Here is a 13,930-nt window from a genome sequence, read left to right on the forward strand (position 1 = left end):
CACGTTATTCTTGGTGGATCATGTTCGAAAGTTTGGGTTGATAAAGTTTTGGTGGAAAAGGTGGACCTAATTCGACCAAATGATGAAATGCAGTTTCTTGATGATGCAATAGGAAGCACGGTTGCATGATTATCGAAATTTATAGTATTGTGTGATTGATACATAATATACTAATTTGTGTGGATTGTAAGTTTTTAATTGTTGTTATGTAATAACTAGTTTGATAGAGATTTCGTATTTTGTTTAAGATCTTTAAATTTTTTGGGTATAATGAAAAACTATGATGTTTGTTAATTTTGTGGATTTATTTGCACTATATTTGTTATAAAATTTTGATTTATTATTTTCATCAAATTAATATTTTTTTTAATATAGTTAAGACTATCAACAACATACATTTATAAGCTGTAGATTATTATCCTTAGCGCATAAACATGCTTTCCGCGGCGTGCTTTGCGCGCTGCGGATAATATTTTCCGTAGCGTGCAAAGCACGCCGCGGAAAGTATTATCTGCAGCGTGCTTTGCGCACTGCGGATAATGTTATTCGCAGCGCGCAAAGCACGCTATCAATAATTTAGGACTTTTAACAGCTTTTAATTGTGCAGCACGCAATGCGCGCTGCGGAAAGCGAATTTGCGCGCTGCGAAAAGCTATTTTTGTTGTAGTACCCTAATAGCCAACCATCAAGTAGAAGATGAAACCAGCTCAGAGATGAGCATCGATGAAGGGGGAGGGCATAAGAAGAAAGCAGTGATGAAGGGGGAGCACTAGAAATTGAGGTAAGTAAGGTACGTGCTTTATCTCCCAAGCAGTCTTTTAACTTTATCAAAATTCTTTCTAAAGATTTAGTGAAGTTAGAAAATAAAAATGCTAAGTTAAAATTGAACTTAGCTAAGACATGTCCCTTAGAATTATTTAATAATTTAAAGTTAGAAAATGATAAATTAAAAATGCAAATTGAAATTTGAAAAAAGGTGCATGCTTAAAATCAAATAACTTTCAAAAATCAAAACTTAGAATTTATTAAAGGTTAAATTGGTATATTAGAAAATATAAGGGACAACTTAGAAGAATTCCCAAAGGATATGTACCCCCTAGACTCTTAGCTAACCCAATAGGAAGGAATTTATATTGGGTTCCAAAATCATACTTAGATTAACATTTTTTTCTTTGAGTCTAAGGCTTTTAGAAAAGTTAAATGTTTAAATTCTTTAAGAGGCTTTGTCTAGAAGTGTTGATGGTCCAATAATCAAGAAGACCTAGTGTCTTGCCACAGCATGGAAGTCAATTACTGAATTGAATATTTAATTGACAAACTGATAAGCTTGTGAAATTAATGAAATATTTTCAATCTTTGTCAATTATTTAAAAACTTCATAACTTAGAAATTATTTTAAATTTTAGTTATTTTCTTATTGTACCCTATTTTTTGATATGATCAAAGGGGGAGGAATATGTACAAGTTTAGGAGGAGTTAGAATCTTTTGAATTTTGCTAACTCTATTCTATTTTTATTGTTGGGCCCCGTGGTTTTTTTATGTGATCAAAGAGAGAGAGAAATATGTACAAGTTTAGGGGGAGTTAGAATTTTTTGAATTCTACTAACTCTATTTTATCAAATGTTGCCATTTCTTTTATTTGCAACTTTATGCTTAGAATGTTTGTTTTACAAATTCTTTTATTGCATTTTGTTCGTTATTATCCTAACTTGAACTTAGGTTGATGTATATCAAAAGGGGGAGATTGTTGGACCTCGTGGTTATTTTGGTGTGATCAACCAAGTTAAGTTAGGTCCTATTTTGGTTTGATCCTTGTGTCTAAGTGTGCAGGAGCCTAGGAGAATAGGAAGTCGAGCAGAAAACGTAGCTAATGAGAAGGAAGGCACGGGAAGGGAGCTGATGGGCTCAATGCATCCGAGGGATGATGTGCTGCAGAAAAGTACACCGATGAATGAGAAGAACATACGTGACGTTCGAGGGATGAGAAACCGGAGCAGAAGCCTGCTCGAGGAGAAGGCCGGAAATTAAGTTCAGGTGAGCCCTATTTCGGTTGGTCGCAATCACCCATGTGATCAGAGCAACAGAAGAGTGAAAGAAGCTGATGATGATTGCTGGAGGTGCCCTCAACAGGAGTTTAAGGTGCCGGCCCTACTACGTCAACACATGTCACATTTGTATGAATGTGCAGGGCCTCAGAAAGAGTAGATCATTGATAAAGGGAGAAGTGGACTTACGAGTAAGCAATGACACAAGAGTTGCTGCTTTAGCTATACAAACATATTCCTTATCTTTTCCTAGTGGGCTTATCTTGGAACTGGAAGAGTGATATTACGTGTCTGCTTTAACTAAGAACATTATCTCTATTTCTTATTTGGATAAGGAAGGTTTTTCATTTGTAGTAAAGGATAAATAATGTTTTGTTTATTTCAATAAAATATTCTATTATAATGCACATCTTTTGAATGGACTCTATATTCTAGACTTTGAAAACTCAATCTATAACATAAATATAAAATGGTTCAAATCTAATGATTTAAGTCAAACATATCTTTGACATTGTCGTTTGGGTCACATAAATGAGAATCATATATCATAACTCCATAAGAATGGACTCTTGGACTTATTTAATTTTGAATCATATGAGGTATGCAAATCTTGTCTACTAGGCAAGATGACAATGACTCATTTTAGTGGACACAACAAAAGAGCTAATGATTTATTAGGACTCATACATACTGATGTATGCTTCCCTTTCAACATAGAAGCTAGAGGAGGATATCAATACTTCATTACTTTTACTAATGATTTCAGTAGATATAACTATGTATATCTCATGAAACACAAGTCAGAATCCTTTGAAAAGTTTAAAGAATTCAAGAATAATGTACAAAACTAACTTGGTAAATATATTAAGATGCTTTGATCATATCGAGGCCGGGAATACCTTAGACAAGAGTTTCATGACCATCTCGTTGAGTTTGGGATCATATCTTAACTCACTCCCCCTGGAACACTATAGTGGAATGGTGTATTGAAAGAAAAAAAATCATACTTTATTAAATATGGTATGATCAATGATGAGTCAAATAGATCTTCCTACTTCATTATGGGGATATGCTCTAGAGATGGTTGCTTTCACACTTAACCGTGTTCCATCTAAAGTTGTTATAAAGACATCATATCGATATAGACTGGGAAGAGTCCCAAGATATTTTTTATGAAGATTTGGGGTTATGAGATTTATGTTCGACGTTAAGTCTTAGAGAAACTAGGACCCAAATCTGATAAGTGTTATTTTATAAGATATCCCAAGAAAATGAAAGGATATTACTTTTATAATCCCACATAAGGTAAAGTGTTTGTTGCTAAAAATTATGTTTTTCTAGAAAGAGAATTTATTTCTAGAAGAGTTAGTGGGAGTAAAGTTGATCTTGAAGAAATTCAAGATACACAAATAGGCATTGAGGCCTTGATGGAAATTGAATAGGCACCATAAAGTGTTATGGATCAAGAATATATTACACCACAAGAAGTTGTGGAGCAACGACCTATTCGAGTAGAACAAGCTCTACGCAAATTTGATAGAACACGTAGTCAACCTGAGAGATATTTTTTTTTCTCTTGTCTGGACATGGTGATGTAATGCTTATTGATCTCAACAAGCCTATATCCTATCAATAAGCTATAATGAGCCTAAATTTTGAGAAATGGCTAGAGGCTATGAGGTTGAAATGGGATTCATGTACACTAACCAAGTATGGACTTTGGTTGATCTACCTAAAGGGATCAAACTCATTTAAGTGTAAATGGGTCTTCAAAAGGAAGACTGACATGGATGGTCATATGTATACCTATAATGAGCGATTGGTAGTTAAAGGATTAAAAAAGATTCATGGTATAGATTATGATGAAACATTTTCACTAGTTGTGATGCTTATGTCTATTCAGATCATGCTTGCTATTACAACGTACCATGATTATGAGATCTGACAGATGAATGTCAAAACTATATTTCTGAATGAAAATCTACTCGAGAATGTCAAAACTGGCAGATTATGAGATCTGGCAGATTCATGGTATAGATTAGCATGAGGTTTTTGTAGATTCAAAGGATGTTGGGAAGGTATGTATGTTGCAAAGATCTATTTATGGATTAAATCAAGCTTTGAGAAGATGGAATCTTCGATTCGATGATGCGATCAAAATATTTAGTTTCATTAAAAATGAAGATGAACCTTGTATCTACGAAAGGGTTAGTGAGAGTATAGTCATCTTTATCATCTTGTATGTAGATGACATGCTACTAATTAGAAATGATATCCCTATCCTACAATTTATGAAGATTTGGCTTGGGAATTGTTTCTCAATGAAAGACTTAGGTGAAGCAGCCTATATTTTAGGCATCAAGATCTACAGAGATTGATCTAAGAGATTACTTGGCATAAGTTAGAGTACATATATTAACAAAATACTTAATTGTTTTTCCATGCAAATTTTCAAGAAGGGATTTCTGTCAATGTCACACGGTGTGATCCTTTCAAAGGCTTAATCCCCTTCTTCTAGGGAAGAAAGGGACCATATGGATCAATTCCTTATGCATCTTCTATAGGGTCTATCATGTATGCTATGTACTCGCCCTTATGTCTCATATGCATTAAGCATGACGAGTAGATACTAGTCAGATCTAGATAATAGTCACTGGATAGTAGTCAAGAATATTCTTAAGTACTTGAGAAGAACGAAAAAATATTTCTTGATATTTAGAGGTGATGAGGAGCTCACTGTAAATGGTTACAGCGATGCAAACTTCCAAACAGACAAGGATGATTCCAAATCACACTCAGGGTATGTATTTTACTTAAATGGTGGTGCTGGATATTAGATACTACAACGGTTCCATCTCATTCGAGAGATCATTGATAGAGGAGATGTGATAATATACACAATATCAACCGATACTAACATTATGGATCCTTTAACCAAGACTTTTATATAGAGGAAGTATGATGGTCACACTAGGTCAATGGATATTAGATATTTAAGTGATTGACACTTGTGACATATAGAGATTGTTAGTGTAAACCCTAAGAGTCAATTAAGAGTTGATTAACTTAAGACATATTATATCATATTTCATTAATAAAAGGTAAAGTTTTAATTATTATATTTACTTTAGATATGTGTCAGATGAATAAGTATGATAATATCCTAGAGTAAGAGGTTCTAGTCTACAATATATCAATTAGTAGAATTGATAGTGGGAGACTATATATATATATATATATATATAGACACTACTCTTAACTATTTCTAGTCAAACATTAATATACAAAGGCAATCTTAATGTGTTGAGACTAGTGTGTAAGTCAATTAATGACTTAATCTCACAAGTCATGGATATGAGATATCAAGTTAACACATGAGTATATATTAGAGAATATGTACTAAATTGCCCCGCCATGAGATGTTTCATGGATGGTTATATGAGTGTCATAAATATTCTCATAGTGACTATTGGTATGAATAGTCTTTAGACCTGAAGTCACTATAGTTCCTTATATAAGGAGTTGTGTACTTTGGTATAGGCTAATGTCACCTATAATAAGGTGGACTATAAAGTCGATCACTGGGTATGTAATAAGTTATGTGGAAAGACGTGAGTGATATAAATGTAATCTATCCCTTCCATATAATGGAAGTGATATATGTGAGCCCCTGGATTAAGTAGGATACAAGAATACATGACCATGCTCAAATTAGTCAATATGAAATATTGAGCTTATTTGATGGAGCGTGTCTACTTAGGGATCAAGAAACATAAAAATTGATAAGAGGATGACACGATCTATGTCTTATTGATCAATCTAGATATTAGGGATAAAAGGACTAAGTTATATAATAGACACAAAAAGGTTAGGTCGGATCTCGACATTCTCGTTACTTGGGTAGCAATGATGCATTGCTAGATGTCACTCATTGGTTATGTATCTAAAGTGATTTTAGAGACATTGCCAATATTATGAGAGTCTATTGGGTCATACATAAAGAACATGTTGTTTTGGAGATCAGTTTATTTTAATTTGATTAAAATACTAAGGACCTTAAGAATAATGGGTTAATCCAAAGTGTTGGTGTCATCTTTATAGTGATTGACATTAGTGCTAGTGGGAGATTGTTAGTATTAGCCCTAAGATCCAATTATAAGATGATTAGATTTATTGGGTTAATGGATAATGATTGACTTATTATGTTAATGGTTAATCCAATATGCTAAAATCCAACCCATTAAAGATAATTAATGGAAATTAATTATGCATTGAAGAGGAAGATCAAAGGGCAAAAACCCTTGGTATTCATTAGATGAATATAAAAGGGTTTTGACATTGCATTTTGATGTAAGAGACTTATCATCTTCTTCTTCCTCTTCTTCTTCTTCTTCTTGGTTGAAACTTCCTTGCTTTATTGCTAGCACAACAAAGGTTGTTTCTTCTCCAAGTCATGAGTTCGTGTAATGGAGGCGCGATGTGTTGATCGCACTGAGATCTGCATCCAAATCAAAGTTATTATCGGGAGTACCATTTTACACAACAAATGTAACAATTTTATGTCATAGAGTAGGAAAATATAGTATACGATATTCACTTAGATCTCTAGAGGGATTATTTTTTCTACTATGTATGTGCTTGTTTTGTGTATAAGATCCCTACACGAACTTCATAAATCTAGATGTGCAAGACTAAGAAAGGAGTTGAATCAGAACATTGCCATAAAAGCAAAAAAGGAATGAACCAGACTCTGAAGCTTCTCTCAACGAAGACAAAGAAGATTTTCTGGTAAGAAAGTTTTCAAAATTTTTAAAATCTAACAATTTTGACAAGAGACCGGCAACAAAATCTTTTCAGAGTAAAAGGAAGGTTCGATGCTACAACTGCCAAGAAGAAGGGCATATTAAAGATAATTGTCTGAAGCTGAAAAACAAAGGTAAGGACAAAGAGCCAAGCAGATCCAAGCACAAGAACCTAAAAGTAATGTGGGACGAGTCCTTTTTTGAGTCCGAGCTAGAAGAATATGTTGGACTAGTACTAATGGCAGATCACCAAGAAGACAATGAACGCTCATCCGAAATGAGCATCGATGCTGAGGGAGATACGTTGAAAGAAAGCAGTGATAAAGGGAAACACCATACTATGAGAACAACACGGTAAGTGAGGTACGTTTCTTATCTCCTGAAAAATTGTATGAGTTCACAAAAATACTTTCTAGAAGTTCGTATAAATTAAAAACAAAGTATGCACTATTAAAAAGAGAAAATATCAAATTAAAGGTTACCTTAGCAAAAACATGTATATTAGAAGATTATGATAAATTGAAAATTAAAAACAACAAATTAAAGGAACAAATAAAAACATTAGAAAAGAATTATGCAGGTTCAAATGTTCAGAACTTTAGAAATTTTCAAAGGCTTAATTGATATTTTAGATTTCACAAGGATCAAATTATAAAAGTGATACAAAAATATATTCCTAGAAAATACTAAATCTAGTAGATAAAAATTTATATTAGATTACCAAATCATGCTTACCTTATTAAATTAAATCCATGTGCACACTCAAAGTTAATCAAATTAAATTTGTAAAAGAATTAGCTAAATAAATTGTTTGAGTGCCTTCTGTTTGATTTTTATTATGTTCAAATTAATTTTTATATAATGCACAAATATATTATCTGTTAGCATAAAATTTTTTGAAAATTTTGACGCGTGAATAATTTGTTATGAATTTTTTAACCAAAAATTAGATTTTTAAAATTTAAATTATTTTGAAAATATTAATTTTTAGGTAATAAAACATTACGTTTTCTATTGTTACAAAATATTTCAAAATTTCTTGACTATTGTAATAATGATTATGAATTTGCTACCGAAAATCATGTTTTAATAATTTAAAATTTTGAAAATTTATTTTTTAATTTTTTTATGTATAAACATTATATTTCAAATTCTTAGAAAAATTGGAATGATTTTCAAAGTCTAAAAAAAATTTTAACATTAAAATATTTCTGCCTCAAAATATTTATTTTGATATTAAAAGAAAATAGTTTATTCATGAAAACTTTTATATTGATTTGAAACGTTATTTTTTTACTCTAATAAAAAATTTCAATTCTTTTCAATCACTTAAAATAATTTTTAAATTAGTTTTGGTAAATCTAAGACTTAATTCTAAAAAATTAATTTATTTGTGAATTAATTTGGGTAAAAATCCATAGCATTGGAATATTTGTGTTCCACCCCTAGAAATATTTTTAAATTTTTTATCTGACTCTACTTATTTTTTCTCTATTTTTTTCTGTGATCAAAGGGGAAGAAGATATTAAGTTTAGGGGAGGTTTTATTTTAAATTTTCATATTTATTTGTTTGCAATTTAATTAAATCTGTTTAAATGCCTTATTTAAATTTTAATTGATTTTTACTTGTTTGTTTAACCATAATCTTAGCTCGGGTTGATGCGTATCAAAAAACAGAGATTGTAAGTCCTCAGGTTGGTTTTGATGTGATCAACCGAGTTAAATTAGGTCCTATATTTTTTTGATGTCTTGTGTCTAAGTTGCAGGAACTTAGAAACACAAGAAGTCGAGCTGAAGACGCGGCGAGCGAGAAGGATAATATAAGGAAACGAGTCGATGAGCTTGATACATCTGAGGGACAAAGAGCCGTGAAAGAGTAAATCGGTGGACGAGAAGCTGGGGAGGAAGCCTGCTCGAGGAGAAGGTCGGAGTAGGATTCGGGTAAGCTCAATTCTCGAACAACTAGAGCATTACCCAAAAACACGCAAGGAAGAGTTAACCATTTGGAGGTTAACTAAACGGGCTGACTGATTGGAGGCACCTCCAAGATGGTTGGAGGCGCCCTCGCGCCTCTCTTGGAAGCACCCTGAAGCTTCTATGGAGGCACCCTCACGCCTCCCTTAGAGGCACCTTAGAGCTTTCATGGAGGCGCCTCCAATGAATAGTAGTCATTAGGCTATCGTTGAGAAGAGAATAATCTTTATCCTCTTGAAGGCGTCCTAAATCCCTTTGGAGGTGCCTCCAACTGATGTAAATCAACGGTAACTTACTCCGAAATGCTATAAATAGCACCTTCGAGCTAAGAGTTTAGCTCAACAACTTGTATTCACTTTCTATTATTTTTTTTGAGTTGTCAAAGTTCGCAAGAGGTTTCTCCACCTTCAACAAAGGAGTTTTTATTGAATTTTTCATTATTTTGAATTAATAATCACCTAGGTTGTAACCAAATAACTACTGTGCCTCTTTTCTTTAATGTTGTTCAATTATTTTAATTAATTATTTATCCATGCTAGTTCAAAAAGAAAGAGAAATTCTGACTTTCTTTTCAGGGTTGTTCAACCCCCTTTAGCCAGTCTCACCTAGACCTACATACTTTTAGCCGTCTTTTGCATGACCATAAATAGACAAATGTATCATTGCATTAATGATATGATAGGTCATTTAAATATTCCACATGTTCCTTTGTGTACTTGAATTGATGGGACAATTAGGTTGATCAAAATGGTGTTTGATCCATTAGTTTTTATCATAAAATAACCTCACCTCCAATTTGTAATGTGCCATGTATCTCCTTGTGAAATCAACCTTGGCATACCCAAGACTAACAAAACCACCACAATTTGTTGAAGGTTAGGGTTTGAATAAGGTTGAGTTATGTGAAAAGAGAGAGTCGGGTAGTCACTAATTAACAAAAAGGAGGGGCAATGACACATAGACAACTTCGGTGTGCTAAAATGGGTGATAATCACATAGTAAAGCATAGGTAAGAATTGGTGGTAACCACATGAAAAACCCCTAAACCTCTAAACTACAATAAAGAGGAGATAATACAAAAAAAATAGGGTGATAATGCATGTACAAGAGTTAAAATCCGATGACTACTCCAGTAACTCAAAAAAACATTCCACTTTAGTTTTAAGTTTAGGGGAATTTTTTTCCTTAACCCGCGGATCAACCCAAGCCCACCACAGACCAACCCACTTGAGTCGCGAACTCAAGCAGGTCAGTCTGCTTGGACTCGCCTTTAAATAAGTTGATGAAATTTTAACCCAACCTGACGCACTTAACCTAAATTCACGGTTGTGGAGATTTGAGGATATTTAGAGAAATACCTTATTCGATGCTCTTAGGGAATCCACAATGAGACCAAATATTTCTCCCAAATATTTGTGGTCCCTACGTCCATATCATCAATTAAATATTTCACTCCTTAAATATTTCAAACTTAATAATGAAATATACCACAAATCAAATACTTATGCGTCCACGCATCAAATAACTCACTCCCAAATATCTCAAATTTCATAATTAAATATCTCACCAACTAAATATCTACAAGTCCCACTATCATTTTTATTAATTTACATATAATTTTATATTTAAATAAATTAATTATATATTTCAATTCTTTCAATTTAATATATTTCGTCTATAATTTGTATAATTTGTATGTGAATATTTTTTACTTAATATTTATCTACATACAATTATTCAATAGAATTAATTTAATATTAGTATTTTATTTAAACAGAAATAGTATAATATAGAACGTACAAATTTCAAAAGAAATAGTGTAGCGTACAAATACAAATATTTCACAAATTCAAAATTAAAATAATTAAATATTTCATAAATGATAAATTAATCATTCACAAAATAATTAAATATTTCATAAATGATAAATTAGTCATTCACTCATCACGACGATATGTTTACCAAATACATTCAACCAAATCGTGATGAAATTAATGATGCAACTAAATATCATGTAACTTAAAATTTCTTTAAATGTATTTAGCAAATTTGGTGGTTGAGGTTTGATTCGCTATGATAGCATCTTGTTCTTCATGATCCTAAATTGATATTACATGACTTTCATCCTCCACAATCATATTGTGTAAAATAATACATGTATACATGATTCCTTTACATGTATCCATAAACCAATATCGCCATTGACCTCTTATAATTGCCCAACGAACTTGGAGCATCCCAAATGCTCACTCGATATATTTTCTTACAACCTCTTGACTTTCCCTTAAATTTCATTATTTTTCAAATCCTTTTATATATTATGTACTGATCCTGCTTGTGAACATCGATATATTATTCACCGGCGAGTTGGCTATATTGTCAACTTAACTATCAATCACCGAGTAACAATGAGGATGATGATGTGGTTAGGAGCTTGGATGAAGATAAATAAGAAGAAGAGGGTTAGAATAACAGCTAGGGGGTTACCGAGTGTAGCCACTCTGATGCTCAAGTTAGAGGATGAAGAAGATGACTATTAGAGTTTTGATGTACGTAGGTGTGCATATGTACCTTAAATGTCAAAAAGGGATACCATTTATAGGAAGATCAATGACTTTTTTCTTCCATTCCTCCTTTTATGTTGTCATTATTTAATTCCTTAAATAATGTAAAACTTATTCACACTGCTACCATTTTCCTAAAATAATATGAGATTTGTGTAATAATTTATTCTTTTTCTGAAATAATTTGATATTTATGTGATGATTTATTTTTTCCTGAAAGGGTCCTACACCCTAGGTAGATAAGGGGGCAAAGACCAAAAAGGCATTAGTGTGGGAGTCGAGAGGCCTGAGAGGTTAAAGAGCTGGGATCCTAGAGAGGTCAGGAGACTAAGGAGTCGAGAGGTTGAGGAGTTGGGAGGCCCGAGAGGCTGAGAAGCCGGGAGGCCCAAGAGGTCAGGAGGTTGAGGAACCGGGAGGTTCAAAAGGCCAGGAGACTAAGGAGCTGAGAGGCTTGAGAGGTTGAGGAGCAGTTGGATCAAGAGGCCGGGAGATTGAGGAGCTGGGTGACCCTAAACTTTCCTTTGTTGGAACCACCTCAGCAACTTTAACCAATCCTCTTTTACCCTACTGATCATTCCTTGGATCATAAATCTCCCTTTCAAGTCTAGTCAAAGAACATTAAAGTATAACTGACTGGACTATAATGTAATCGAAATGATCCCATCTACCTTGACTAGTTAAGCCATGTGGCAAAATCCGTTGTATATTTACAAAGGGATTATGCATTAAATGCTAGCATGTCTCAGTCATCATGTCCTTTAATGCAGTCACTCCTTTTAAGCGCGCCACCTATGTTATCTGCCTCGATTCCTAAGCCTTTAATGTACTAGTGATCATTCGAGGTTGCATCACATTAATGTGATAAGACTTGCAGTAGGGAAGACTATGCACTTTTTTTTAACAAATAATGATTACTCTCGAGTTTTTACTTGTCTTATGTGATGGGATATGCCCGATGTGATGTGTGCTAAAAATAAATTTTGTAAACATGCACAACTGAAGACTTAACAATAAATAAATTAATTTATTACATCACACATACCACACACATGTAAGATACGATTGCGTAGATAACATTATAAAATAAAATGGAATTGAATAACAATTATTTTAGGTATACCTTATGAATGATCTGTAATAAAAAGAGCATCAACCTTTTGCGACGTTATCAAACCTCGCCTCTATTCGTATCCACGCCAAGCTATTTAAGACAACTCCAAGAGAACAAGCTTCACCTTCGGAAGGTACTAGCCACGAGTGAAGAAGAAGAATCAAGAAGAGGAAGAAGAAGTAAAAGGAAGATCTTTTTCCTTGGGTGGCTCACGGCAACAAGAGGAGAACCTCTTGTAGTGGTCAACAACTAGAGAGAGGGAGAGAGAGAGAGAGAGCTATTGGGTTATGGTTTCTAAAATTTAATCAATCCAATAATGAATTGTGTATTAATTCTGTCTTAACCATATCAATATGTAATCCTCTTTAATGAGTTGAATTAGAAAGCTAAAATCCAACCCATTATGCCTTAACCATAAATTAGCCCATTAACCCTTGGTTTGGTTCATAATTAAATCAAATTGGTTCATGGCTAAACTAAATTAGTTCATGACTAAACTAAATAGGGTCCAACTCTTTCATAAGAGATGTGGATCATCTACACTTTCGTTCTGACGAATATTTTCATATTTATCTTATGCATGGTCCAACCAAATATTTATCTCTTGATATGAGAATCCTATTCTTTAACTTATTTTTTATCTTTTAGAGACTCATAGTGAATGTGACTTAATAGGTTTCTGATTTATTTTGGCCATCCATAATTAACTACTTAATTATGGAATGATCATGAGTGGCACCATATCATGATTCCTAATTAATCAAAAAATCATAGTTGATCTTAAAACTAATTTTGAACCCTTCAGCAGTTATAGTGAGTCATGTCTTGTTCCTTTCACTCGTCTTATACCCACTTAGTTCAGGATATGGTCTATGTGTCTACCCCCACTAGGCTGACTACGTCACACCTAGTCCAAATAATACTTCCTCATTCTGCGGATTCAAATTACTCATACATGTGTACAAGAGTCTCATACTCTTAGCATGTGATGCTTTGGTCAAAGACTTTGAGTAATAATCTAACGAGTGACTATAGGATATACGCCTCTTTGCATGGAGTGATGAATCCTTTGTGGTGTAACACCCCAAATTTCATGATTTGGAGTCCTTAAAGACCTTATTAAAATCTAGAAATGTTTTAGAAAAATTCTAGAGATTTTTAGGAATTTATAGAATATTTTTATGTAATTTTTGGAGGTCGTTTGGTATTTTTACTAAACGAAAGAAGTTTCGACAAAAATGTCCAAGCTGAGGCTTGAACCGGCAACCCCTGACCTGAGCAAAACCTAACTAACCAACTGGGATAGTAGTTATTAATTAATTATATAAAGGGAGAATTTTATTTAATGAGTAGAAGTTAATAAGAAGAATTAATGGGCAGAAAATGATTTCGAGCAAAACCAGCCAAACCAGCTGAGCTACACGACTTTTGTT

The sequence above is a fragment of the Zingiber officinale genome, chromosome 7A (assembly GCF_018446385.1).
Source record: "Zingiber officinale cultivar Zhangliang chromosome 7A, Zo_v1.1, whole genome shotgun sequence".
Taxonomy (NCBI): domain Eukaryota; kingdom Viridiplantae; phylum Streptophyta; class Magnoliopsida; order Zingiberales; family Zingiberaceae; genus Zingiber; species Zingiber officinale.